The following is a 27,754-nucleotide window of genomic DNA, read 5'->3' as shown; positions in this document are numbered from 1 at the left end:
TTGAAACCTTTGTGGTAATGGGCAAAGCCAAGAGCCAGGTCTGTTGGTGTTTCAGGATCTCAGGAAGCTCAGGGACCTAGGGCCTTGGAAAGAAGGAAGGTGTGACTGAAAACAAGAGAACTGGTACAAATGTATGAGATGAATAAAACTTTGAAACAGTCATGAAACGGAATAGGGAAGGATTTCCTAAAGAAGACACAACAGGCACTAACCATAAGGAAAAGACTAATAAATTCAACCGCTGAAAGAACTTCTCTTCATCCGAAGACAGCAGAAAGAGAACACAAGTGAAAACCACAGAGTGGGAGAAAATGTTTGAAATATAGGTAACTAACAAAGTATTCAAAATCCGTAAAGAATTTCCAGCAATAAGAAAATAAGAGAAAGCACAAATTTTAAAAATAAGCAAAACATGCCAACAGGCTCTTTGCAAAAGGGAAAGTCTGAATAGTTGATAAACATGAGGGAAGCTATACCCAATGTCATTTTTCATTAAGAAAATGCAAAGTAAAGCCATAATGATATATTCTTACATACCTGGCAGGTGGGCAAAATTTGAGCAATTCTAATGATATCAATTATCCACAAGGAAGATACAGACTCTTCTGACACTGCTGGTGGGAATGAATCAGGGATGGGTTCTTGGAGAACAGTTCGGCATTACATGACTAAGTGTAAGTTGTGCGTCCCCTGTGACCTAGACCTTCTGCCACCAGCTCTATGACCTGCATTCTGACACCAGTTCTGACCTGTGGGGGGTTTCCCCCCACACCAAGCAGATCTCCCACATCAGATCCCACAGGTTCAAGGCTCAATCCCATAAGACTGCCTGCCTCTGTTCTGATACCAACCCCGAGTCCCAGTTGTCACCTGTTCTTCTGACCAAAGGGCTGTACATCTGAGGTTTCCATGACCCCCTCCTTGGCGTCATTAATTTGCTAGAGGAGCTCACAGAGGAGCTCACGGAACTCAGGAAAACATTTTACTCACTAGATTACCAGTTTATTACGAAAGGATATAACTCAGGAACAGCCAGATGGAAGAAATTCACACAGTAAGGGACGGGGAAGAAGAGCGGAGCTTCCATGCCCTCTGTAGGAAGCTCTCAGAACCCTCTCCTTTTGGGTTTTTATGGAGGCCTCATTACATAGGCATGATTGATGAAATTATTGGTCATTGGTGATTGAATCAACCTCCCAGAGGTGGGAAGGAGGGAAGCGTGGACTTGAAAGTTCCACCCATTGGCACTTCTTGGATTCCCTTGGCAACAAACCCCTATCCTTAGGTGACCTAGGGGCTTCCTAAGGCATCTCATTAACATCACAAAAGACACCTTTATTGCTCTCACCACTTAGGAAATCCCAAGGGTTTTATGAACTCTGTGCCCACAAAAGGATGAAGACTAAACCTATTTTTCTTATTATAAATCACAATATCACAACACCTTAGAGAGATGTGTGCAGACATGCACCAGGGTACCTGACCAAACGGGCTCAGAGCGCCATTTCACTAACCGGTCTCAAAGTAGAAACAACTCAGTTGTCCATGAACAATACAATAGATAAATCACTCTGGTACAGACATTTGGTTCTGTGGGATCTTGTACAACAGTGAAAATAAATATAAATGTCATACAGTAAGACAGATGAACTGCAAAAAAAGTTGAATGAGAAAAGCAAGACACAAAAAAATGCAATAGGATGTCATTTATAAAATCTTTAAGAACATCTGAGAGCTGGAAAATGTTAATTGTAATAATTTTATCTATCTAGTCAAGCATGACGTAAAATCCTCGTGTAGCCCAAGCTGCAAGCTGCCTCCCAGCCCCCACACACCCTTTCCCAGGGTCTGTGGGGCTCCCAGCCTCAGGAGATAGGGCCCTCTGCTTCAAGGGGGGCTCTTGCTAGCCTGGCTGTCTCCCCAGCAGGCCTGCCCCTCAGGACCTTTCTTACCTCTTTGCTGCCTGCCCCAGCCAGGTGCCCAGTTGGCTTCCTTTGCTGAACCTCCCACCGCAGAGGTGTGCGAGCACAGCAGCTCTGACAGCAGGCCTGTGGCGACGTGGCTCTGTGCTCAGGAGGGTGGCCCCTGGCTCAGACTTGGGGTTCTCATCACCTAAAGGCTTTGTAATCTTCAGCAAGTTACTTAACCCTCCTGTGCTTCCCTGTCTCATCCCCAAAATGAGATACTAATAGAACCCACTTCATCATGGTCATGATGAGACAGAAATGAGGTAAACCAGTGAGTGTGCCAGGCACAGCCCAAGCTCCTAGGAAATATTCAAGATGATCGTTACCTGCCGAAGTGCAAGTGACATCGATGACGTAAATCCCCGATGTTGGAGTTTTCTCGCAGCGCAGCTTTCTCCATAGCCTCTGTGTCTTGTCCGTCATGGCCACTCCCTCCCCCAGCTGGTGCTTTCCTTTGCCCCTAACCTTGGACTCCATCCTGTACTTTCTCAAGCAGCGTAGCTGCCCCTGAGGCCTTCACTCAGCCCCCGGCCTGCCTCCACAGCCAAGGGCACCTACGTGTGCCCTGAGCACCAGGCCATCCGCTCCAGGTGACGACAGACCGCAGGGGCTGCGACTCTTCGGCCTCCCCGGCTCCCCCCCAGCAGGAGAGGATTCGTTTTTGCATAGAAATGAACGATGCCGGTGCCCTTCAAACAGAGAAGCCGCTGCCACCGGGCACCTCAGGTTTCAAATAGCAAATGTTCCTTCACGCTTCTGAATAAATGCAGCCGTCTTTCCTGTTTGATCTGCGTCGCTGCGTAGTGAGACCCGGCTCCTCCTGCCACATGTCTGGGCTCTCATCCCGACCAGTCGCCGGGTGGATGGATGGTTGGAGTCCAAAGCTGGTCAGGTTTGACCAACTAATCCCTCTAACCCTCCCACCTGACCCTGAAGGCACGCTGTGACCTCTGCTCAGGGGGGACGTTAAAACTGGGGGAAGGGCAGAGAGTTCTGATGACAGGCCCCTGGGGGCTCTAATCCGGCCCTCTTGATAGCTACGGAGAATAAAAGTCCAAACCTGGAGGCTTGTCTGCATGTTGTTTTCAGGAGTTGCCCATGCCCAGAAGGTAGAAAAGAAAGGGACCTAAAAGCCTTGGAGCTTAGAAAACTCATTTTACAAAAACCAGGCCTCTTGCAGCAGATAATCGTGACATCATGGGAAAGTTGACCCATCAGAATATTTGCTTTGAAAGTCAGTTATGCCTCATCTCCACGAACAGCTGTGGGGCAGCATCGACATGGCAAGTAGAACGTGTCCTGTTACCGTTTTTTTTGGTCCAAATCAAACATAGTTCTGAGTCTCCACTTGACAAGAAGAGCAAGAAATTCTCTATCAGGTTGTGCTTCCCACGGGTGCTGTGAGTCTGTCCAGAAGATCTGGGGGAAGGCCGTCCCGAATGGTGCTGTGGATCCTCCCACGCGAGCCGTGTCCGCTCCTGAGCCGGTGGGAAGGCGGATGGCCGTGTTCTTCCCGAGCGAGCCTCAGACACAGAGATCTTCAGCTTCGTGGCTTTGGGCCTGGCTGTCTGCTTATCCCATCAGAAGTTCTGCTGCAAAGGGAGTGAGGGGAGGGGAAAGCCACTCCTCAGGCCTGTCTCAGGGGCCATACCACTCCTCACTTTCTCAGCCCCCTTGGCCTCTTGGGAGGCTGAGCCGTGGGTCTCCGACTACAGAAGAGGCCGAGGTAACCGATGTGAGCAGATGAGGGAGTGATGTGAGTGAGGGGAAGGGGACGCAGGCCAGGGACCATGGAGCAGCCTCTGGCAGCAGGAAAAGGCAAGGAAACGTTCTCCTGAAGGCTCCAGAAGGAGCCCAGCCCAGTCCACAGCTTGATTTTTGCCCAGCGAGACCCAGTTCAGACTTCTGACCTCCAGAGCTGTGAAATAAATTTGTGTCATTTTACATATTTATTTATTTATTTTTAATTTGAGCATAGTTGACACATTTCCATTAGTGTCAGGGGTACAACAAAGTGATTCAGCTTCTCTCTGTGTTTTGCCATGTGCACCACATGTGTAGCCCAGCTCTGACCATATGACACTATTACAGCGCCCCTGACTCTATTCCTTACGCTGTGCCTTTGATTCCCGAGACTTACTCATTCCCCACCTGGAAGCCTGTGTCTCCCACTCCCCTTCACGCATTTTGCCCAACCCCCCTCCTTCCCTCTGGCAACCATCAGGTTGTTCTCTGTATTTATAGGTATGATTCTGCTTTTTGTTTGTTTGCTCCTTTGGTTTTTTTTTTTTTTTTTAGATTCCACTTATGAGTGAAATCGTATGGCATTTGTTTTTATCAGTCTGACTTACTTCACTTAGCATAATATCCTATGGTCCATCCATGTTGGCACAAATGGCAATATCTCATTCTTTGTTATGGCTGTGTGATATTCCATTGTGTGTGAGGTGTGTGTGTGTGTGTGTGGGTGTGTGTGTGTGTGTACATTTATAAACATCTTCCTTATCTACTCACCTATCAATGGACACTTGGGTTGCTTCCATATCTTGGCTACTGTAAATAAGGCTGCTATAAACATAGGGTGCTTATATCTTTTCAAATATGCATTTTTGTTTTCTTTGGGTAAATCTGTGTAATTTTAAGCCTCCAAGTTTGTGGTCATTTGTTAGAGTGGCAACAAGAAACAAACGCAGCTCCTTTCCTCAATGGACAATTGAGCTCTTTGGCCCAGAATTTTGAAAGTAAAATTTTAATGGGATGAGAGAAACCCAGCTCTCCAGGATGCTAAGACTGGGCTGGTGGCCTCCTTAGAAGGGGGAAGGGAAAATATCTGCATTTCCTTCACATGAGCTCACAGCAGGACATAAGACACAGTTGATTTCTCAGTCACATGATCCTGTCCCTCAGGAACATCTGAAGTCTTAGTCCAGGGGGTTCTCCTCCAGCAAACCTGGGACCGGCATAAAGCTTGGGGCCATGCAGGTCTGCGACCAGTGCTTGGATAACCCATCCTTGGCTGGGTGGGCCTCGGTCACCTGGACAAACACAAAGCCTGCTGACCGATTCTTCCCAAAGAGGAAAATGTTGATGATCTCCTTAGAAGGGTCCCCTGAGGAGAGGCAGGGCTCATTGGAAACTCAGCAGGACAGTAAGTCTAGGCAGAGGGGAACTGAATATGGGCACAGCAGGGAGGAGGGGTGTTGCTTTGGCTGGTGTGTGGACAGGACAGGGCTCCCCTTCATACTCTCAAGCTGTAAAAATAGGACATTAACAGGCAAGAATTCCACTTAGTTGAATTAGTTGAAATCCACTTAGGCTACGTCCTAGATATTGATCATGCTTTGTTTTGCCTTTCTAAGATAATATTACATATTTCTAATGGGAAGGAAAATCTATCCTTTTCACTTTTCTCATAAAAACTTAATTTTTTAAAAAGGTTTTATTTATTAATTTGACAGAGAGTGAGAGAGCACAAGCAGAGAGCACAGCAGACGGAGAGGGAGAAGCAGGCTCCCCACTGAGCAGGGAGCCCGACATGGAGCTCCATCCCAGGACCCTGGGATCGTGACCTGAGCCGAAGGCAGATGCTTAACCCACTGAGCCACCCAGGCACCCCTCTCATAAAAACTTAACAAGGTCATTTGGTTAAAGGCAGGTGTATCCATTTCTCATTGCTGCTGTAACACATGACCACAAACTTTGTGGCTTAAAAACAACACAAATGTATTATCTGACAGTTCCTTCCGGAGACTTGGGGAGAACCTGTTCCTTTTTCCTCTTTCCATTTCTACCCGCATTCCTTGGCTCGTGGACCTTCCTCCATCTTCAGAGGCTGTGAGAGCATCACTCCTACCTCTGCTTTCATCTCCCCTGCCTCTGAGTCTCCGGCTTCCCTCTTTCACTTCTAAGCACCTTTGGGGTTGCACTGAGCCCACCTGGATAATCCGGGATGATTTCCCCATCTCCAGATCCTCGAGTTAATCACACTTGCATGGTCATTTTTGCCATGAGAGATAACATCTTCATAGATTGCAGGGGTTATGACCTGGTCATCTTTGGGGGCCATTATTCTGCCTACCATAGCAAGCTAATTTATAAGATTTTTAAAAGTTTGCTATAAAACCCCTGTTCATGGAATCTTCTTAAGGGAGGTTAGGTTTTTCATAGGTGCCTGACGTATAGTAATGACTATTTGCTTCTTTCTCTCACGCTGTCTCTGTCCATTGGTTCACTCCTGAATCCTTCCTTTCTAGTAGACAGTAGTTAGGAGATGATCCTACGGTGAAATTCCTCACACTCCTCACGAAGGACCTCCAAGGACCTATGGATAAACACATCCTTGACTGGCCTCCACCCTCCCTGCCCCGGGGTCTGAGGCCCAGCTGCTCAGTCCATTACCAGAGAGAAACCACCCTTGTTTCTAGCCAATCAGAAACACACATGCTTCCAGAAGATGGGGCCAGACATTGCCTTATTTCTCCCTTAGGGTCTGCTATACTGAGCTTTCCTCCATGTACTCCCAAGAGGGTCCCCGCTTTCTCTGCTTCCTCTCCTTCTCCCCTTCCACCCTCACCCCTTCCCCAGGATCCTGGCTCCATCCTGGCAGCAGTCCACAGAATCATGAGGAACATTCCTCCACCATCCAGGAAGGCAGAGCTAGGTCCTTCCCTGCTGCCCTCATTAGTACAAGTCATAAAACTTTCAGGTTCCTCAGAGCAGGCCATGAACAAGACAAGCCCTTCTCACCAGGATTAATCACTAATGTACGTGATCACATTTAATATGTCTGACTAGCTTGTCTGTCTTTCCAAGGCCCTCTCTCCACAGGGCAGAGGGAAGGAAGGCTTTAAGGGGGAGAGAAAATTTCATTCTGCCACCAACAAACAAGCAATTGAATAAATAAATGAATGGATGAATGCATGAATGAATGATTGATCCAATGTCTTTAACCTCCTCCTGTCTTACACCTCTTAAAACATTGGTAATGTTGGCCTGAAGAATTTGCCTTTACTACAGAGGTCAACCAGCACCCACCTCTGCTTGCTTATCTCTCCCACGTGCAGCACATACCATCTTTCTGCTCTGACTTTGGCCTCTCAGTATATGGAGGGACACGCTTGACTCTGAGGGCCGTCTGTCTTCTCTTTGGGAATGCTGGAAAATATGAAATTCTGTAAATGTCAAGTTGGAAAGTTATTTCATAATTTATGCTCCAGAAATCTCAGTATATTTTCTCAACTCTAATTGTCAAGGGCTGCCCAACTGCTTCTGCCAAAATCTCTTCATTACCACACCTCATATTTCTGAATATTAATTTGGATGTCTAAAGCATGCTCGCACCTTCCTGCATAAAATTATGTGCAGTAACTCTCAGCCAGGCTAGCACGTGCCGTAACGTCAGACCTCCGCTGGGAATATTCTCCTGTGATCTTTTAGGGAGATTGTAGGCATCTGAGCAAAACTTTCAAAGAGTTCCCTCTTTGAGGAAAAATCTCCTGGAAATATCCTTGGTGGGGCTCTTCTGAGAGTCGCTGGGAGATAACAGTGCCTCTATTTGACTAACCAAACTGCATTTCAAGGAGGGTTTAATTGAAGTCAAAAGCTGTGTCCTAGGAGAGTAGGGTTCACTCTCAGAAAATCACTTGGAGAAGGCGATTTCTAATCTAGACTTTTTATTAGGGGTCTTTGGGCTTAGGTGGAAACAAGAAAAAAATCTTCCCTGTGAGCATCTTCTGCTAGGACTGGATTTTCCACCGTAGACTGAAACCATCAGTGGGCGTGGCTTCACCAACTACCAATTTATTTGAGTATCAAGCTATGAAGACTTTGAAATCAATTATATTGGCTGTGGTGATTAAAGTGTGTTAAGTTGACTCTGGCATATAATGACTACTTGTAATGCTTGCTGTCACAACCCCTTTATCATCGATGATGCCCTCATTAATAATCAAACTCATATCCAGGTCTGCCTAATGGCCAGTCTGCTGAAGTCTGCCCAGTCAACCCCCAACCCTGCAGCTAATGCATCTCTCTTACAGTTCTCTCTAGTTTTCCTACATTTGTCTCAAAACTCTGACAGTTTTTCATTCATCAATATGACTCAGAAAAGGAAATGTAATGCATAAAATATAAAATTGGCAACAGCGTCAGGAAAGTCACCACTTAAGAAATGAAGTGTGATGTTCCACTTGGCGCTGACCGATGTGAACGGCAGGTTCAAACTTCTGACAAGGTCCAAAACAGAGATGATTTGCGTGACATCAGCAGGATTTCAATTCTAAAGGATCAAGAAGGAGGTCAGCTCAGCTCGGGTACCTGTGAAAAATCAGAAATGCTTTAGAAGGTGAAGGCACAACCTTCTAGATCAGAATTATCCTACAGAATTTTCTGAGTTGATGGCTGTTCTGAACCTGTCCGTCCAATATGGTAGCCACTAGCCACAATGGCTACGGAGCACTGGAATATGGCGAGTGCCACAGAGCTCATGAATTTTTAATTTTATTTGATTTTAAATAACTTAAATTTTTAATTGAATGAAGCATCTTTAACATACAGTGTTATCTTAGTTTCAGGTGTACAACATAATGATTCAACAGTTCTAGGCATTAATCAGTGTTGTCAGCATCTGTCACCACATAATTTAAGTAGCCACAGCCCAGATCTAATTCAGAAAGTCCTTGTAGGGGAGAGGTCGGAGAGAATGGGATGTACGTCGCACCTTCCGGAAACTTAACCATTTAGATATGGCCAGTCCACAGGCTTACAAGGATAAAGCAGGCCACCTGGTGTATAAGCTGGAAGCTGTCTTAACCCGTGTGACCTTGTTTCCACATTTTGGCTGAATGTAATATGTTATGAATGCTTATGTACAAGTTTTTGGTGGAAACTTAGTGGAATTACTGGGTTTAATCTTTTGAGGAATGAGCTCACTCAAGGGAGGAATGCATCTTTGTGTTCCTGGTATCAAAACTCTACTAGGAGAGACGAAGTAATTTATCAACTTCTCGCTCAGAGTTGGCATCCCATCCATTTTCCTGCATTTTGGAATCGGGAGGGAGATTTCTTATCAGCGGGCCCAGGTTCTTGACCAGGCGAGCTCCCAGGCTGTGGTTGTGAGGGGATCATCCCTGGTTCACATTTCTCGGTCTTGTTTACGTGGTGCCATGATAGCCTCGGCCAAAATCCACATCCCCAGGCTCTCTGGGTTTCCCATGACAGGGCTAGTGTAATTGTCATCCTATCAAATGGGGAAATGGGGTTGGTTTGTCACCACCCATTCCTCGTGCTCATGCTGAGGGCTAAAAGCAGACTGCTCTGTGACATGCTGTCATCTTCAGCCAGGAATCGATACCTATTGTCTATACATTCCACTTCCCTCTTTCTCTTAGAGCAGGACCTCCGATTTGTCGTTGGGAGTTGTCATTTCTCTCTCAGGGTCCTGCTCTTCAGGCCGCCCCTCAACGGCTCCCAGGCCCCTCGCACTTGGTTCTCCTGAGCTTGGAGGCCTGTCGGCTCTCGCTCTAGCGCGCTCTCTGGGTTCTGCATCTCCAGCCTTATTTTTCTTTGCCACTTCCTGGTAGAAAGATCATTTTCTATGATACAGAAACAAAAGTGTTATTGACTAGTTCTGAGTAGCTCTGTAGTCCCTCCAGCAGGTGCTGGCGCCACGCTCCCCTCAGGCTGTTGAGTCATCTTCCTCGTTCCGTGTCTCTGAGAGACCCACCAAGGCCCTCTCAGTTGACCGCGCATTTTTCATAAGCTCCAGTCACTGAAGTCTTTGGAACTTCCTGACATGGCTCTTAAAAGGTCCAGCTCTTCTTGTGTGGCTGGCCGTAGGGAAGTAACCCAAGGACCATTTGCCTGTGGGCGCTGCCTTAGAACTATGCGTGGTGGGGATGCCCCCGTGTTTGTCTTTTCAGCGGGGCCCAGACTGGCTGGCTGCTCTCTGTGGCTGCCCCATCTGCTCTTAGCCAGGCTTCCACCTCTTACTCAGGCGCTGCAGGGAGGAAGCCCGCTGGACATCTTTTGCCCTCCTCCAACTCTAAATAAGACTAGAAGTATTTTTGAAGTCATCCAAGGTAATTTGGTGCTGGCCAGGGCAGAAAACAGAGGAGAGGATTAAAAATAACAGAAAAGTGATAAGAAAATTGTAGCATCTGTAGTTGTCATCCCTGGAGCTTATCAGGACACGATTAGCCCTGCTCTTTCACGGTCCCTTCATGGGATCAGAAATCAGCCCTCCCCAACCCTTCCATCCCCATGTTCAGGTGTGGGACACTCATGGGTTTTCCTATCTTCCCTCTCCTTCTTATCTGTACCTTCCTGCCTTCAGTGAAAGATGCAAAGATCAGACTACTTGGTCCACAAATCAGAAGTCCTCTTCAAATCTAATAACTTCTAATCTAATAACTTTTCACTGAGTGTCGTTACCTTCCTCCACGTTCCTCCTCTCATCTGTGTACATGCGACTCATCTGAGGGGTGCCGAGCGGCCGTACTGATTTTTGTAGATACTCTGTTCCTCAGGAGCACGTGGGATTCTCCCAGTACTCTGTATAACTCTGTGTGTGTATACGACAAAGAGTCTGTTCTGATTCAGAGTAGTAAAGGTCCATAAGGTCGCCGTGAATCCTGCCCCACTTCTCCTGGGGGAAACACAGGGTTAGTTTAGTTTCCTTGGAGTTTAGATCCTATTTTCTTTCATCAGCTGGTCAGTACTTAAGCTTGCTTTCTGTGGGTTTCCTCTAAAAGACAGCTTATTTAATGTATCTTGTTAATTAACTACATTGAGCTCATGCCAATAGCGTTATAACGCAGGCCTGAAGGAGGCTTTTCTAGCCCACCTGGTTTCCCTGTGAGGCACAGCCCGGCCTTCTTGCACTTAGCGACACGGGTCAGTGCTTCAACTCTACACTCAGGGACATTTTAAATAGCGAAATCAACAAAAAGCACCAAAAAATGCAAGAAACATGACGCTAAGTAGATGGCAGAAAGGACGCATTTGCAGCGTGATGGCTCAAACATGCAGGTAGCGCCGCCTGGTTTACCCCGAGCTGGGAACGTGTCGCTTCAGGGGTCCGCGTTTTGGACCACTCCGCACATCTCGGCAACTGACCACAGAAGCGCAGGTATTGACTTGGGAGGTTTTCAATATATTTTAGTGAGTAGGTGAATTCACAAATGAATAGTGAAAATCAGCTCTCTACACACAAGCACACACATACGTTTATACATGCCCATATACACACCCATACATACACACACATATACACATACAGAACTCCCAGGGCAGATCTCTCTGTGTTGTAACTGCCATGGCGTAGGCCATGACACGAGCCAGGAGCTATGTTATCTGCTTCACCGGTGTACACACCATACCTTACACTGGGCCTGGCACATTGCCCGATGAGGTCAAGCACATACTCGCAGATGCGACAACCCCTCCATCATGTACTGTGTTCCATGCAGAAACACTGCCCATACATAGTCCGTAACGATTACATGTGATTTTATAGCAAACTACCAGGGCCTTTTTAAAGTTGCTCATCTCTTCTTCACCTTCATTAGATACATAATTTTTATTATGATTATTACACGGATGTAGCTCTTTATGAATTGAAACATACATTCATGTAGTTTCTAACCCTATAGTGTCTATTGTATGTAAATTGATTGTTGATTCGACCACCATCTGGAATTGCTGTGGAATGTTTGTCACTTTTAATAATGTGATGAATAGGGTAGTTCATTGGCCTAGTTCTCTGTGTTCTGACTCACTAATAATGTGGTTCTGGCTCTGTGGCCACTTGAATTTCAGGGGCCCAAAAAGGAGAGATGAATTCACAAATGTATTTGTTAAAGAGCTCAAGATATTTTGGAGATGAGAAAATAGGCACATTTCCATCTAGTGGTTAAAAGTAATATGTGGGGGCCACCTGGGTGGCTCAGGTGGTTGAGCGACTGCCTTCAGCTCAGGTCATGATCCCAGAGTCCCAGGATCAAGTCCCGCACTGGGCTCCCAGCTCCATGGGGAGTCTGCTTCTCCCTCTGACCTTCTCTCCTCTCATGCTCTCTCTCAAATAAATAAAAAAAAAATCTAAAAAAAAAAAAAAAGGAAGAAAGTAAAATGTGAGAATGTTGAAATGGGTTTGGACCATTTGGCATTTGTCTACATACCTAAACCTGAGCTGCTCTTCTTGTGAGGCAGAGATTGGGGTAAGGAAAAGGGGCAAGATTTGCCAAGGAAAATCTGCCAGGCTGACTGTGGAAGATGTTATGTGAAGGTAGCCCAGTACAACTTTGAATCATGAACTCGAATCCGGATTCCAGCTTCACCACTAAACAGCTGGTGTGATTTGGGGCAAGATACTCTGCTGCCCAAGCTCAGCTTCCTCATCTGTAAAGTAGAAATGATACTTAGAGCATAAGCTTATTTTAAGAAGTAAATAAAATGATGCATATAAATCAATTAGCGTGATGTCCGGCCCCTAGAAGCAATCAGCCAGTGATCAGTGTCGCTATTAAGTCTATTTGAAAGGAGGGATTTTCTATAAGGACAGCACTTAAGTGTTGCAAACATGCTTGTGTTATCAGTAATAAGGCAATAGGGTTATAAAAAATATAAGGAATAAGAGTGTTGTATGCTTTGGTGCAACAGGATCTACTGAATTATCTAGCAAATAGATAACATAGCAGATAAGAAAGAATCCTAGAGGGACACCTGGGTGGCACAGTTGGTTTAGCATCTGAGTCTTGGTTTCAGCTCAGGTAGTGATCTCAGGGTCATGGGATCCAGCCCTGCGTGGGACTCCACACTTAATGGGGAGTCTGCCTGGATTCTCCTTCTCCCTGTCCCCACTGCTCTCGCTCTCTCTCTCTCAAATAAGTAAATTTAAAAAAGAGAGAGAAAGAAGGAATCCTAGGTAAAATGACTGAGAAGAAAGTTTCTGCATATTTCTTTTTTTTTTTTAATTTTTTTTTTTTTTATTTATTTGACAGACAGATCACAAGTAGGCAGAGAGGCAGGCAGAGAGAGAGAGGAGGAGGCAGGCTTTCTGCTGAGCAGAGAGCCCTATGCGGGGCTCGATCCCAGGACCCTGGGATCATGACCTGAGCCGAAAGCAGAGGCTTTAACCCACTGAGCCACCCAGGTGCCCCAGTTTCTGCATATTTCTGGTTGGCTCTTTTTCAGTGAAAATGCACAGAGTGTGTTAAAATGGGTCATATTTATTTCCAGCACACCCACCAAAAATAAATGGCATATGTTTAAAATATATTTTGAATCTTATTCTAATAATAGTATGTGATATTGGGGTCTTGTCTGGTTTGCAAATGTAGCCTCCTGTAATGGGTATCTAGAGGGATAAGAATGTGGGAACTCGAGAAAACAACCATCGACCGCCATGGGGAGTCCCTGCCTCTGTGCTCCCCCACCCTCGACACTGGCATTGGTCTTGTGGTTTCTGCCTGCTGTTGTCCCTTCCTATTTCTCATGAGTTGAATGTGTCCCCAAAAAGATACGTTAAAGTCGTAACAATCAGTACCTGTGAATGTGACCTTCTCTGAAAATAGGATCTTTGCAAGATGGCATCAAGAAGGAGGTAAAGATGGGGTCACACTGGAGGAGGCTGAGTCCCTGATCCGTGTGACTGGTGTCTTCATGAGAAGAGCAGAGGAGACGCACGAAGAGTGGAACATGAAGACGCAGGCGCACACAGAGGGAAGAGGATGGGAAATCACGGTGTAATGCCACAGGGAGAGGCTCGTGTGCCACGTCTACAAGCTAAGGAAGGCCAGGGATGGCCAGAAGCACAGGAAGCTGGGAGAGAGGCACAGATTATCTCCTGGCACCTTCAGAGAGCATCGTGCTGCTGACACCTGGATCCTGGAGTTCCAGCCTCCAAAACCGGGAGAGGGTACATTTCTATTGCTTTAACCAGTTCGTGGTACTTTATTAAAGCAGCCTTAGAAAACGATACACTATTCCTCATGGAGTTCCAGGGTAGCTGGGTGGTGAGAGTTTATCTGAGCAGTTGATTCCCTGAAATTCTAACCCTACAAAATTGTAGCAAGCTGCCTCTAAAGGAGAGGAATGAAAGGACTGAAATCATTTATGTTCAGAACACATTGGGCAACAGGCATTGTAGAAAGAATTTAAACATTTAGGATGTCCTGACAATGCCTGCCTGGCGGGGTGGGGAGAGATGGGGATTTTCCCTCTGGGTGGCCGAGAGCCAGCTTCCGAAGCCTGGGAGGCAGCTCATCTGTCTGCCTCTGTGTTCATTAGGACAGCATTCATTTAATCTGCCCATGCCTGATCTTACATGGAAATTTCCAGGACATGTGCCTTGTTCTCTCCTCTTCTTCCCTACTCCTCTCCACTACTCCAGCAGCCAGAGACTCCTTCCCAGTATAAGATCCCACTCTGCTCTCCCGGAGTCAAGAGGACGTGGAACTCAAGCTCTCAGGCTTTGAAGTAGCCTCTCTCAGTTAACATACACCCTGCTTACATCCACGATATGTTAACACGACTTATTTGGATTTGGGAAATGCCCAATCATCCCGTTGACACAGAGCCGAAAATAAGAAGCCAGTGCCAGATCCCTTACGCAACGGGGACTCCCTTGGCGGCATAAAGCTTGCAGTTGAAGGCGGTTCCGCTAGATGGAGCTCTGCTGAAGCGTAGGCCTTGACTTCCCGGTCAGTACTGGCAGTTTCGGGGCAATTCCGGAATGAATGAGAATCTCCAAAGGGCAGCCCTGAACTGCTCTGGACAGCTTTAGAAGGCCACTGTACTTACCCTCAAATGTTTGACTTGATCTTCAGTTTGGACAGAACCTCTGACTGCTCATCTGTGGGTGGGTTCCTCCTACCTTCCCCTCATTGAAGGGTTCCAGATAAACACAAGCAAACCTCAAGGTCAGATGGAAACCAGTGAAAGGAGGCTCTCAGGGCCCTGGGGCTGTAATACGGGAAGCAGTACCCAGGCAGGGTAGCCCGGAGTGCCTGACAGGGAGGTGGTTGAAGCGGGCAGAGAGAGCATGGCCGGCGTCTCATCAGCCGATGCCATCTGGCCCTGGCTAGACGGAAGGGACAATCTGTGCCTGTTAACAACCTTCTGGAACACTCAGAGTGACCAGCTGAGAGGATGGGATGGATTGACATGACAGAGTGAAGTGCGTTTCTAGTTGGACGAGGAAAAGAAGCTGAACAGGCTCCGCCCATAGAGATCCCTGTAAGTGTTTCAACATGGGAATACAGCCGGGCACCACGTAAAAACAAGAGAGACTAAATAAAGACTACTAAAACCGAGATGAGCTCTTTGGCTGCCACCACTATATACCTTGAAAGGAGCTTCCCGTTTGCATTGGCCACAGAAGATTGCTTTTACTAAGCAACAAAGGTTCTTTTGAACACCAGCCTCACGACATCCTCCTAATCCTCAATTTCCTCGACTGTGAGTTGGAAAACTTCATTCTTTCCCTGTGATATCACACTGAGGCTTGGAAATAAAGCACTGAACTTTCTAGCAAAGGGCCTGGTATATGGCAGGTCCTCAATAAATAAACTTCTCCTCTTCCTGCTGCTCTTCTCAGAACTCAGAGGAGAAAAGGGCCCTGCAGACACAAGGGATTGACGTAATCATTACACATGAATCACCAAAGCAAAGCTGCTGAATACTTTAGGGTAGATTTTTGCCACAGGTGCAACTAGAGCGAATCCCATTCTCTCCACCTTCATCAGCATCGATGGTGATTATTGGTTTATGAATGGTGGGGAAGGGAGCAGAGGGCTCCCTGCTGCCCTCCAGTCTGCCAGCTCAATGGCTGTGAGGAAGGACCCAGAAAGACAAAGCCAGGTGTGCTGACTTCCCCCAGATGATCTGGGCGCTGGAGCCTTGGCGGCAACGACCCATTTTAAGCCTTCCCCAGGACACTGACGTAGACAAACCTGAAACAGGGTACCTTCCCCTTCTTCTCCTGAATTTCCTTCTTTCCTCCCCCATCAATGTTACAGGCCTCCCTCTTTCTTCCCTTTTTTTCTCCATCAAAACTTGTTTTTTTCCTCCATCAAAACTTTAATCTTGAGGAAAAACTGATTATCAATAACTTTAAGTCAACAGATGTTTGTAAACTGCTCTCTCTAGATAAGATTTACCTCATTTATTCACCACCAAGAAGGTGGTGTAAGTGTTCTGGAAAGCAGGGATCTTGTGGTGTCACTGACATCACCCCAGAGGACTCCTTCGCTCTCCGCTCTGTCTAGGTTGTTGGAAATGTATTTCTCGAGGCCCTCCTCAGGAACAGGTGGGTAATAGGTGGTAATAGGTAATAGGTGGGTTTGTAATAGTTGGGTATCTGCTGCTGGAATTCCTGAAATACAGCAAATATCTGTAAACAAAACATTGGAAATGAAATACAGAATGCTTGGCATTTGGCGTATTTTTAAAACTTTATTTACCCATTTCTTTCCTCTTTTGCCAATAGTTAGAGTTGCCAAGCAGCTCTTTAAGATTGGGCCTGGGCCCACCTCTCAGATCGCAGCCCTGGCTCAAGGAAAACATCATCTGAATTCAAACAAGCCAAATGTGTATTTGTGCCTGCTTAAATATCCAGACTTTGTTCTACACCTTCATTAAACACGTCGCCTTAGGATGTGGGATACGCGCTGGGAGGCAGAGGGATGGCAAATATGGAGCTCCGTTTGCCAGCGTTCTCAGCTCTCTGCCACAGCAGGGGCTGCTGCTCAAGCTCAGCCTTTGTTCTCGTGGGGCAGAGACAGAGCCTCACAACCCTCCTCAATGCAGCGGTTTGAGAGCGGGCCCTGAGACGAGATCTGATCGGAGTTTAATGTGGGTGCCCAATGGGAAGGCCAAAGCCACCTACCAATTGTTAGATTCTTTAAGACAATGCAGAATAGATGTTTCAAAAGAGACGACAGGTTGCCCCTAAAATTCCTCCCAACTCCACTGTTGGCTGAGCCCTTAAATTCTGTCATTAGACCATCCATCCCTAGAGTCCGTAGTCTTGGTGCCTACAGGGCAAACACTGGATTGAGCCCCCCTCATATGCTGACTCATTTGATTTTCATAATCTGCTATTATCCTCTCCTTATAAATAAAAAAAAAACCAAGGCTCAGAGATTGAAACCCCCGAGATCAGACAGCCAGTAAGTGGCAGAGCCAGGATTATCAAAATTAGATCTGTTTTTCACCCTCCCCAAGACCTTGCTTTTCTGCGCCATGCCACACAGGCTTCCGTGGGGGAGGACGGAGAAGGATCCAGGGAAAGGGAGCATGGGAGGCAGAAGATTTCATTTCAGAGGGAGAAGGGAACAGAAGGAAGGCTGCAGGCTTTCCAGGCCTGAAGAAATTCCTCAGGCTGGCCTTGGGTTGAAAGAAGAGAACCCGAGGAGAGGCTGGCATGTCCCCCAGAATCGAGGTGCCCGCCTCCAACAGGATTCAGCGGACTCTTTGTTCAGCAGCCACCTGAGAAGCAGATGCAAGATCTGCCGTGCGATCTCGTAACCGGAGAAGTGGGAGCATCAACGTTGGTGCTGTTGTTACTACAAAATTATGTAGCCATGCTCTCTGAAAGAGTGAATGTTACCTTGGATGGGTGGGCGGAAACTCCCAGAATGCTGTACCTTCTCCAGCAGTGGCCTGGAGCGCGTCACACCCATGGTGGCTTCTTTCTAACAACTCCCCCTGCCATAGCATACAGTTCATTTGAGTCATCTCATGAAATTAAAGAAAAACCAGTAATGGCAGGGAAAGAAATGCAGACAATGAATTTTTTTCTTTTATTATACTTCACATACATAATCATGGCAGTTAAATACGTACACGAGTCAATTAGTAAATGAATAGTATATTATCATAAAATGGGCGGGGCCCGGGGGGGTAAATACTTTCAGTCTTTTTTTTTTTCTTTAAAGAAAAGGGAGAACCGGGGCGCCTGGGTGGCTCAGTGGGTTAAGCTGCTGCCTTCGGCTCAGGTCATGATCCCAGGTCCTGGGTTCGAGCCCCACATCGGGCTTTCTGCTCAGCAGGGAGCCTGCTTCCTCCTCTCTCTCTGCCTGCCTCTCTGCCTACTTGTGATTTCTCTCTGTCAAATAAATAAATAAAATCTTTAAAAAAAAAAAAAAGGGAGAACCTTTTGCCTATATGTTAGGAACAAATGGAACCTTACAGTTTTTGTCTTTGAGACTTCTGCAGACTTGTCAGTGATTTCATCAAAATCGATCCCAAATAGTCACATTCAAGAGGCAGCATTGTCGGATTTGTCAGTGTGTCTCATAGTTCATTGAGGAATGTTTTTTACTAATTTTAATTTCTAAAGTTTTCTCACCTTTTAAAATTGAAGTATAGTTGATAGACTGTGAAGTTTATTTTTACCTGTAACAAGAGACATACAAGCAGTTAAGGAAAGCCTGAAGCATGAGGATAAACTTGGCAGAGACACATACCAATCCCATGTCACAGCGAATTCCAGAAAGGGCAAGATAGTTCACATCTTTGTTCCTACAGAACTAATTCTAGCAGCTTTCTTTCTTTTTTTTAAAGATTTTATTTATTTATTTGAGAGAGAGAGAAAGAATGAGAGACAGCATGACAGGGGATAGGTCAGAAGGAGAAGCAGACTCCCTGTGGAGCCGGGAGCCTGATGTGGGACTCAATCCTGGGACTCCAGGATCATGACCTGAGCGGAAGGCAGTTGCTTAACCAACTGAGACACCCAAGCACCTGATTCTAGCAGATTTCAAATGTCCTCTAGGTTGAAAAATTTTTGCCAAAAACCGATCCCCTGGAAATTTATCACAGATTTCTGTTGTATTTGGTTCTCAAATTTCACACGTGCAAAAATAGAGAAAGTGTCCGAATGACAGCAAATAGGGACTTATCTGAGCCATTGTGTTCTTGTCTAGTTCCTGGAGAAACTGACTGAGGCTTCAAACACTGCCCTGTTAATTTCCCCAGGCAATGTCAGACCGGCACCTCTGCTTGTTCCTCCTAACATTTCCTCCTTACATTTGATTCTCTTTCTATTTATTTACTTTTTGTTTTGTTTTGTTTTTGGCAGAAGTCATAGTCCTCTCCACAGTTCCTTTGCACTGACCTTGAGGAATCATTTTAAAGTGTTGTGTGCCTTGTTCAAGGTCGATCCTGCCAGTTTGCAAATATTTCTGCATGGTTCCATACAACAACAGGATTAAAGTCACTCAAGTCCATGCCTCTGTCTATGAGGGCTCGCATTGTCTACTTCTCATCCACTATTTGGAAACAAAGCCATGTGCTAAGTTAACTCCCATACGGAATACAGTATTTTTTAAAGGATAAAGAATACGAATGTGCTAATTTGGGTTTAAGATTATTCAGGGCAGGGGCGCCTGGGTGGCTCAGTGGGTTGAGCCTCTGCCTTCAGCTCAGGTCATGATCTCGGCGTCCTGGGATTGAGCCCCGAGTCGGGCTCTTCTGCTCGGCATGGCACATGCTTCCCCCCCTCCCCCGCCTGCCTCTCTGCCTATTTGTGATCTCTGTCTGTCAAATAAATAAAAATCTTTAAAAAAAATAATAAAAAGATTATTCAGGGCAGAACACTGTGTCACTAATGTTATTTAGAATTGCCAGTGCATGGCGAGTGAAAAGCAGACCAACTTTTAGATGGTTTGACCAGGTTTTAAAATTTCACTGCCCCGACACTGGGGTTCAGATCTCAGGAACATCCTGTTCTGCTCTTACAACCTCATAACTTCTTGCTGTCAAGCTGGTGTCGTTAAATAGCATTAAACATTTAAAAACTGAAATCCCACAGGTTGATTTTCTCCCAGTCAAGCTGCAACCCCCTTACCTGGGAAGGGGCCCATGGATATCAGGGCCCAGCTGCATCCCGCTGGGGTCAAGGCCAGCTACTTGCAGGGAATATAGGGCTCCTTCTGGGCCTTCCCTCCAGCATCCTGCAAATTCTCTTCTTCCTGGCATCTGCAGAGTGGCATTCTCATCTCCGTGCAGCCACTAATTAGCTGTGGGATCTTGGAACAAAAACTTTTCCTCCTGCTTGCGCACAAGCAAACGTTTCACTGAGTCATGTCTAAGGCTCCTTCTAATGTCCTCAGACACTGGCTATGAGGGCACATGACCTTGGCCGCCCATCCTGGGCTTCTGCACGTGGTGCCAGTGCAGTAAAAGGACAGCTCCTGGCAGTCCCTCTTCAGATTGTTCCTTGTACGCCATCCCAGGGACACTGCTGACTGTTCAGACTGTCACATTTCCTTGTTTGGCATCTTCAGAACCCCTGGTCTTTGGAGACTTCCAGATGGCTTTCTTCAACCATCAGAGCTGGATTTCCTGGGCAGTGCCCTCCTCAGCAAACATTTTTATTTGTCATGGCACTGGCCTCAGAATGTGCAGGAATGATTTCTAAAAGACATTGCCAGCCTGTCCTGGGCCTGCATTCTTGTTCCATCCCCACTGCACACCAACCTATCAGGGAAAGGAGGGGTGGACTGGCTATACCCCTTTCACAGAGGGGGACGCCAAGGTGCCCAGTCTTGAAATGCATGACCATGGCGGTGCCTGCAGGGTCAGGACTGGGACGAAAGCCCTCCGATCCCCATTGTCCTATTCACTCCTCTAACCCCAACTCCAAGAGGCTGAGCTCAGGCTTGGCCCAGGCCCAGTCACACTAGTTATACAACCGCTACCCAGCATGCCTTCGGCTACAGAGGAGGAACTGACCCCATGCCTTGTGTCTAAGAATTTATGATTCAAAAATCATAAGATTTGTACACTGAGCATTAAGATGGCTCTAGAAATATTAAAAAGTAGTGATAGCATAGCAATAGCTTATTTTTATGACTTTGTATATTTTTATATCAGGACATAAAAATCTCTTCCCTATGTTTGGCAGCAACATATTTAGGAATTGATCCCCTCAAAAAGCTGTAGACCAGGGATGACGAGCGTGTGGCATATGCCTGATAGTCCCTGGGGATGTTTGTGGTAGACGGTGACTCTGTCATGGCTCTCTTTCCACTTAGCACAGATGCGGCCTCAGAATCTTTCCTAACACAGCGTGCCACGCAGTCACATAATTTACACCAGATTTCAAATAGTGGGCCAAGCTGAACTTGCCATCCCTGCTACACATCTGGGCCTGAATATTCTAGAAAATGGAGGAAGAGTGAAATTTCGGTGGTTTGCCCTTTCAGGGGGCTGCTCCTTGGTGTATCTTCTCTTTTCTCCCTTCACATCTTCCCCCAGCCCCCAAACAAGTGCTAAGGTCAACTGATGGCCAGGAAGTGGGTAATCCTGGTTGGAAACAGAAGTTACACAGCTGAGATAGAGAAAACGTTTGCAGAGTGATGGCGGTTTACTATGTAAGGGACCCCTTCACCATGCACACCTTCACGCCCACCTCTTGCAGAATCCCAGAGCAGGTGTTCTTTGTAAGACACCCCAACCAGGCAGATGACTCTGATGCTCCCCACCTACCCTCCCCCCAGGAATCACAGCTTGAGAAATGATCTCTCAGTGATATTTGCCATTTCTCAGGGGATTGAGTCTTGAAGATTGAGTCAAATGATTTAGAAATTTTTCGTGGGGAAACTCAGGAGTAAGTGGTGAGTGGGTATTTTGAGCACCAGTGATGATTTCCTCTCCTGGCATCCACTCCCCCAGTGCCAGCAGTAGATAATTCCAGAACTAAGAAAGAACCTGAAAGGAGCCTGGAGCCCTGAGCTGGGTTGAATAATGTCTCCCTAAAATTTCGTGTCCACTCGGAACGTCAGAATGTAATTAAGATAAGGATTGAGGTGGAAACGTATAGAGTTCAGGTGGGCCCAAAATCGAATGAGGGTGACCTTAGAGGAGACAGAAGAGGGTGCACAGAGACACACAGAAGAAGGCCATGTGATGACAGAAGGAAAGATTGCGGGGATGAGTGACAAGCCGGAAATTGCCACGGATGGTGAGCAACCACCAGAAGCCAGGAAGAGGCACCAAAGGATTCTCCCCTGGAACCTTCAGAAGGAGCATGATCCTGCCAACTCCTCGGTTTGGACTTCCGGCCTCTAAAACTGGAAGAAAATATGTTTCTGTTCCTGTAAGCCATCCGTTTGCGGTCCTTTGTTTCAGCAGCCCTAGGAAATGAGTATGCTTTCCAAAGGATAAATCTGCTCCCAATTCTTTACTCAGGCTCTGCTCTCAGGAGAGAAGAAATCCAGACTAGGTGGAACTGTCCTCGTACTGCCGATGAGGAGCCCGAGGCAGTCTTGCTCAAAGAGCAGCTGCGGCTGCGGGAGGAAACAAATGAGCAGTGAGGTGTGGCTTGTAGGAGACAGAGTCACCCCCTTGGTGGTGTGCTGTGCATATGCCCCACAGCCCACAGCAGCTCCGTGAGCTCTGGGGCCCAGCAAATGGCCTGGGAGAGGTAGTGGTGGGAGGGGCACTGGGTGCAAGAAATGTGATCATAAAATGTAAAACATGAGATCCTTTGTAAGCAGCAGTGGCAGAAGGATGGTGGGGGATGGGGGAGCAATCTCTTCCCTTGCACCTGGGCTAAATAGATCTCTGACAGGCACTTCCCTCACTTGTCTGGTCCCAGGTTGGGAGGACACAGTGAATCAGGCCATTTTGCCTGAGAAAGCTGCTTTAACAATTGGCAGCTCAGAAGATAATACAAAAGTATTTGTCTTTCTCATGTTTGATATATTTTTCAAGGAAATTTTTTTTTTTTTGAGAGCTCCTGGACACAATCCATATTTCGTTTTCAGGAAGAAAAATCCTCAAGTCTTCTTGCCTTTTCCTTAATTTACAGTTATCACTGAAAATAATAGAAAAGCATTAGCAACCTATGTTATATATTTTCATAAACTTAACCAGTTGGTCTATAATCTTTTATCCCCTTTGGAAAGGACAAAGACCTTTTCCAATAAAGAAGTGTCCTCTTTACTGAAGATTTAAATCTCCATGGCATTGTTTGTTCCCCATTGGTGGACTGGAAAGAGGCCAGTTTCAGAGCACTGGTAGATTCTAGGCAGAACACAGCCCAATCTCCTTGCGCTCCCGGGTGGCAGGGGCTGGGATCTGCAAACCCCAGGAATGGAAGGATCAACAGAGGCAAGTGAAAAGGAGGACAGAATACCTGCCTGCAGTGTCTTTGCGTCCGGGGGTCCTCTGGGCCTCATTTCCCTCCTCCTTCCCTGGAGCACAGCCCACTTGTGCCCTGCTCCTCTGCCTCTTTGCTCCTCTTATCTAAGGATGACTCAGAGGCACCGCTGAGCCAAGGAATTTCTGCGGCCTGGAATGGCAGCCATTCGATCCGTAGCAATAAAATGCAGATGGAGGAAGGCCTTTGTGAGTGGGGAGAAAAGGCAGTGAGGCTTCGGCTCTGGGTTTCCAACAAAGGCAGCAGCTACATACGTCATGCTGCACAAAGGGCTGGCCGGCCCAGATAGATTGAAATCTTGGGACTGCTCGAATCTGCTTCCTCGTAGCCTCGGGGGCCTGTCCATGAGTGGAAGGAGCCACGTAGAAGCAGAGAACACGGCTGAAATGTTGGTACCTTAACATGGGTTCTAAGAAGGGCCGTTTTGTATTCTTTACACTTGCACCAAACACAGGCCTTGTTTTCATGATTCCTGAACCACATTTTGACACGTCGGAGTGGTTTGGGGGGTTTATTCTAAATCTAGATTCATCCCCCCCCCTCGCCCTTTCCTAGGCATCACATTTCCCAGAATGCTGTAGAAAGTCTGTCCCTACAGAGGATGGTACCTTTCAAAAGTCAGAAGAGACCCACAGAGCTGCCCAAGAGACAGCCAAACTGCAGGGTGGGGAGAAGGGTAGTTGCCTCCACGGGGAAGGGGTAAAGGGGAGCGAGCATGACCTGGTCTAGACCCAGACCCAGCTCTTCTACTAATGAGCTATTAACTGTTGACAAGCTCTTAGCTGGAGAATCGCTGGACTCTAGTTAGCTCGCCTGCTAGGCTAGGCAGGTGTCCCCTGTGACCACCCAAGTCCCATCTCTTCCTTGTAATTCCTGATCTTGAAACCCATTTAGTGCCCAGGTTACCCTCAGACCACTGGACAGATGCCCCGTGGTTCTCTTGGATGGTTCAAACTCCTCTCAGCCCTGAAAAGCTTGGAAATGAAAAGCAGAGAACTTCTAGCTCACAGGTGTCCCCTTCCCAAATAGTAAGCTTGAGAAACAGCTCCCTTTCCTGAGGAGTGGAGAAAATAAATCAGTTAGAAATAAGAGGGTGACGGTTCAGGTCAGGCGAGCATTTACAAGGGGCTGTTTAGGGAGGGCTGTTAAAAAGGAGGAGGCCTGTGGATTTCCTCCCCATAAATTGTCACAAAGCTATAGAAACAAACTAATAATCATGTTGTCTACTACGTAACTATGTCAGCCGCAGCTGGGAAGGGGTGGGGAGAGGAAGAGACTACCCTCAGCTTCCAATTATGCTATGATAACTGTTTAAATTTTATTGAGTAAATAATTATCTCTGAATTGAACAGGGAACAAAACACAGCCTAATTCCCATTAGTCGTCTGTCGGAGGTAAGACTTAAGTATGTATTTTACACGTGTTTTTTGTTTTTGTTTTTTTTAATTTAGCACCCTGATTCAGCAGAAGGCATGAGCTACTCATACCTCCCAGGGGATAAAGGACTTGTTCTTTTGGTAAATTAGGTATTTGTTTTCCTCTCTTGTTAGAATCTTTGTATTGGGTTCTTAATTTATTTTGAACCAAAGGCAAGAAGGGAGGAGAATATGCAGGTGTTTCACGGGGACCTATGTGAGAATGGGTGTGTTTGTGGGGGGCAGGGGGGGTAGCAAGTCCAGTGGGGTTTCCATGGGTCTGGGTCACCAGAGAGGGACATAAATGTTGCTTTGAACCAGAAGGGAGGCATACAGCAGAGCTTTGGACACACTGATTTGTCTTTTAAAAGGACTAGTTAGCCCTCTTACAATGTCTGTGCTGGGCTGAAAACACAGGCTTTGTGGACAATAATAGCAGACATGACACTGAGGTAAAATGAAGAGGTGGACAGTGTTTCCCCCTTTGATTATAAGCAGTCACATCAAACCATTATGCGTGTGGCTGGTGTTGATTCTGCTGTCAATTCAGATGAGAGCTCTCTCTAATTAAATGTAGGAATGGGTCTGCTTCTGGGGTGCTGACTGCTGAAGTACGGTTTCCTACTCTTGTTCGTGATTACATCTGGATTTTCTTCCCACCCACTACACATTTAGGGAGTTGAAATCGTGATAGCCAGAAATGTGGGTGATTACGGTGACTTGGGGCTAAATAGTAGAGCTCTGTCCTATGCCGGTGTGGTGGGGGTGCGGGCCATGAAGGTTCTGGAGGGAGATGCCAGAGAACTCAGAGATGGGATCCCTTGGTGAAGATGAAAAACTATATATTGTCATGCTTTGAACAAGTTTAGATAAAGCTGAGCCATTTGGTAGTGAAAATGTTGGGCTACATACGGATTTCCTCATCCTAGGACACCCTCTCTAAAAAAAACCTTTTGTCTTGGTTTATAGCTAAGCCCAATGCTTCTTGGGAAAAGGAGAAAAAAATAGGTAGATTTTGTGCTTTCCTTCATCTTTGCTGGCTAAGCCATCTTGTTCTAGTTTGAATCTCCTGGGAGTGTGAACTGATTGGCCTGGGTGCCAGTCCAGGAGCCCCTTACCTGACCAGTGTACCTGTCCCCCGGCTGCTTAGAGCTGCTCACCTAGAGAGCTGGGTTGCCACATGGAAGCTGCCTTACCCAGGGAAGGGGTAGGGTAGCCCCTACTCCCATAAGCACCCTTCCATGTGGCCAGCAGCCTGGGACTGGTGAGCCACCAGGGGACAATGACAGGAGGACATCAAGATGGGATAATTCTGCCTTACAGCTTGTGTTCCAGAGCTTTCTTCAGGTTGAGTGATCTTAGGCTTCAGTAATTCCTTGGACAGTTTTGTGTAAGAGATGACGGTGGCCTTCTGGCTGGAGTCCTGCATTTAGGAGCGGAGGTATGATCTTCTCATTGGTGAGCGAGGTACTTAAGATTTACTCCAGGTGGGTCAGGGAAGTAGGATCCGTACTTCTTTTTAAAATTGATTCATTCATTCACTCATTCATTCATTCATTTGAGAGAGAGAAAGAGCACTTGTGAGAGAGTAGGGAGAGGGGTAGGGAGAGGGACAACCAGAATCTCCATTGAGCCTGGAGCCCCATGCAGGGCTTGATCCCATGACTCTGAGATTATGACCTGAGCTGAAATCAAGAACTGAACGCTTACCCGACTGAGCCACCTAGGCGTCCCAGGATCCGGCCTCCTTAACTAGCTAACCCCAGCATGCTGCTGTGTAGGAGAATGGCATAGGACCCAGCCGAGGCAGCTGACACCAGGAAAACAGCACAGTCTCCAAGAAAAGACTTGTTACCAAAGCCAAAGCTTAAGGCAGTAATAACAACTTTGATTTATAACGAGAACTATTTGTACATAATTACTAAAATATTGATTGCACATTCAGCAGTATGCTTAAATTAACGACAAACCAAATCTGGTAATGGCGCCAAAGGAGTCTTCTTACAAATAGTCAACATTTAGTCCTTTCTGGCAATAATCTGGTGGGATTTTATGGAGCGTAGTCCAGTCCAGTGTGTGCACTGCCGAAGCTGGTGTGGACACTGTTCAATTTGTGGAGTGCTGCATTCATTGACTATGGCACCTCGTGGCCCTTAAAGAGTCCCCAGTTAAAGGCATAAAACAGTAACCATGATACAATGTCAGTCTGATACAATGTCAGAACAGGGATGGGGGTGCAAATAAATCTGGCAGAAGGGGTCAGGGGAAATACCAAAGACGGACGAGGGGGAGGAGAGGACTCCAGACACAGGAGGAAAAACACCAGACAAGCCGGGATTGTTCCAGGGATTGATTGCAAGCCATACTTTACAGCTAAATTCAAATTTAAATTCATAACTACTAACTTCATATGGGCCTTTAAAGTGTGATTGCAGGCTGGTACATCCTCTTACTCTGCAGGGCTCCCAGGACCTGCCTCCCATTACCTCTCAGAGCCCCCATCCCACTCTCCCACACTGGCCTCTTTGCCAGGAGGTCACATAGATCAACTGGATCCGTACCTGCGGCCACTGTACTTGTCGTTCCCTTTGCCCGCTGTGCTTTTCCCTCCAGTATGCCCATGTGTTGTTCCTTCATCTCTTTCAACCTTCACCCACATGTCCACTTCTTGGCAAGCTGTTTTTCCGTCCTTCCTATTTATTAAAACACAGCCCTACTCACCGGCAGTGCTCTCTAGCCTCCTTCCCTGAGTTACATTTCCGGATATTATGCTCTGTATTTCACTTACTTGCTACAATCTATTTTGTAATCTATGTGTGGGCGGGGACTTTTGTCTGTTCTGTCCATTGCTATATTCTCCCAGCCTAGAATGGTAGTTGACTTGTGGCAAATATTAAAAACATATTTGTTCAGGGAGTAAAGTGACCTCCTCAGCTATGTCTAACTGGCTGTCTCACCCCTCATCAAGGGGCATTGTCTTTAACTTTTACAATTCTGTTTTTCATTTTTCACATTGACCTTTTAAATCTTTTTTTTTTTTTCTTTCCAAAACCTTCCTGGTCATTTTTCTGGTCTCTTACTGCTTATCGACTTTAATGATCTTTTTTTTTTTCCCCCAGACTTTCTACATTGGCTCCATGGTTATTTTATATCTATTTGTGTCTGATAATTTCATTACCTAAAGGACGGAGGTTTAATTCTGGGAT

At 46.5% G+C, this 27,754-nt stretch overlaps 1 long non-coding RNA gene across 11 annotated transcripts in view; it reads right to left on the bottom strand.

Moving 5' to 3' along the window:
- The window catches only part of LOC125081935 (uncharacterized), a 37,260-nt gene extending 16,014 nt beyond the window's left edge, over positions 1-21,246 (bottom strand). For 3 of the 11 annotated variants that reach the window (XR_007121825.1, XR_007121823.1, XR_007121824.1), the window contains exons 1-7: positions 19,816-20,902; positions 18,316-18,362; positions 16,124-16,338; positions 10,398-15,582; positions 9,319-9,559; positions 7,002-8,282; positions 2,294-3,885 (exon numbers count right to left, since the gene is read on the bottom strand). This is a non-coding gene — a long non-coding RNA (uncharacterized LOC125081935). The other 8 variants (XR_007121832.1, XR_007121830.1, XR_007121833.1 and 5 more) reach the window with 8 other exon arrangements.
- Positions 21,247-27,754: the final 6,508 nt, after the last annotated feature.

This window comes from Lutra lutra, chromosome 12 (assembly GCF_902655055.1).
Source record: "Lutra lutra chromosome 12, mLutLut1.2, whole genome shotgun sequence".
NCBI classification, from domain to species: domain Eukaryota; kingdom Metazoa; phylum Chordata; class Mammalia; order Carnivora; family Mustelidae; genus Lutra; species Lutra lutra.
Note: the sequence above shows the minus strand (reverse complement) of the source record. Positions and strands in the feature narration are given on the sequence as shown.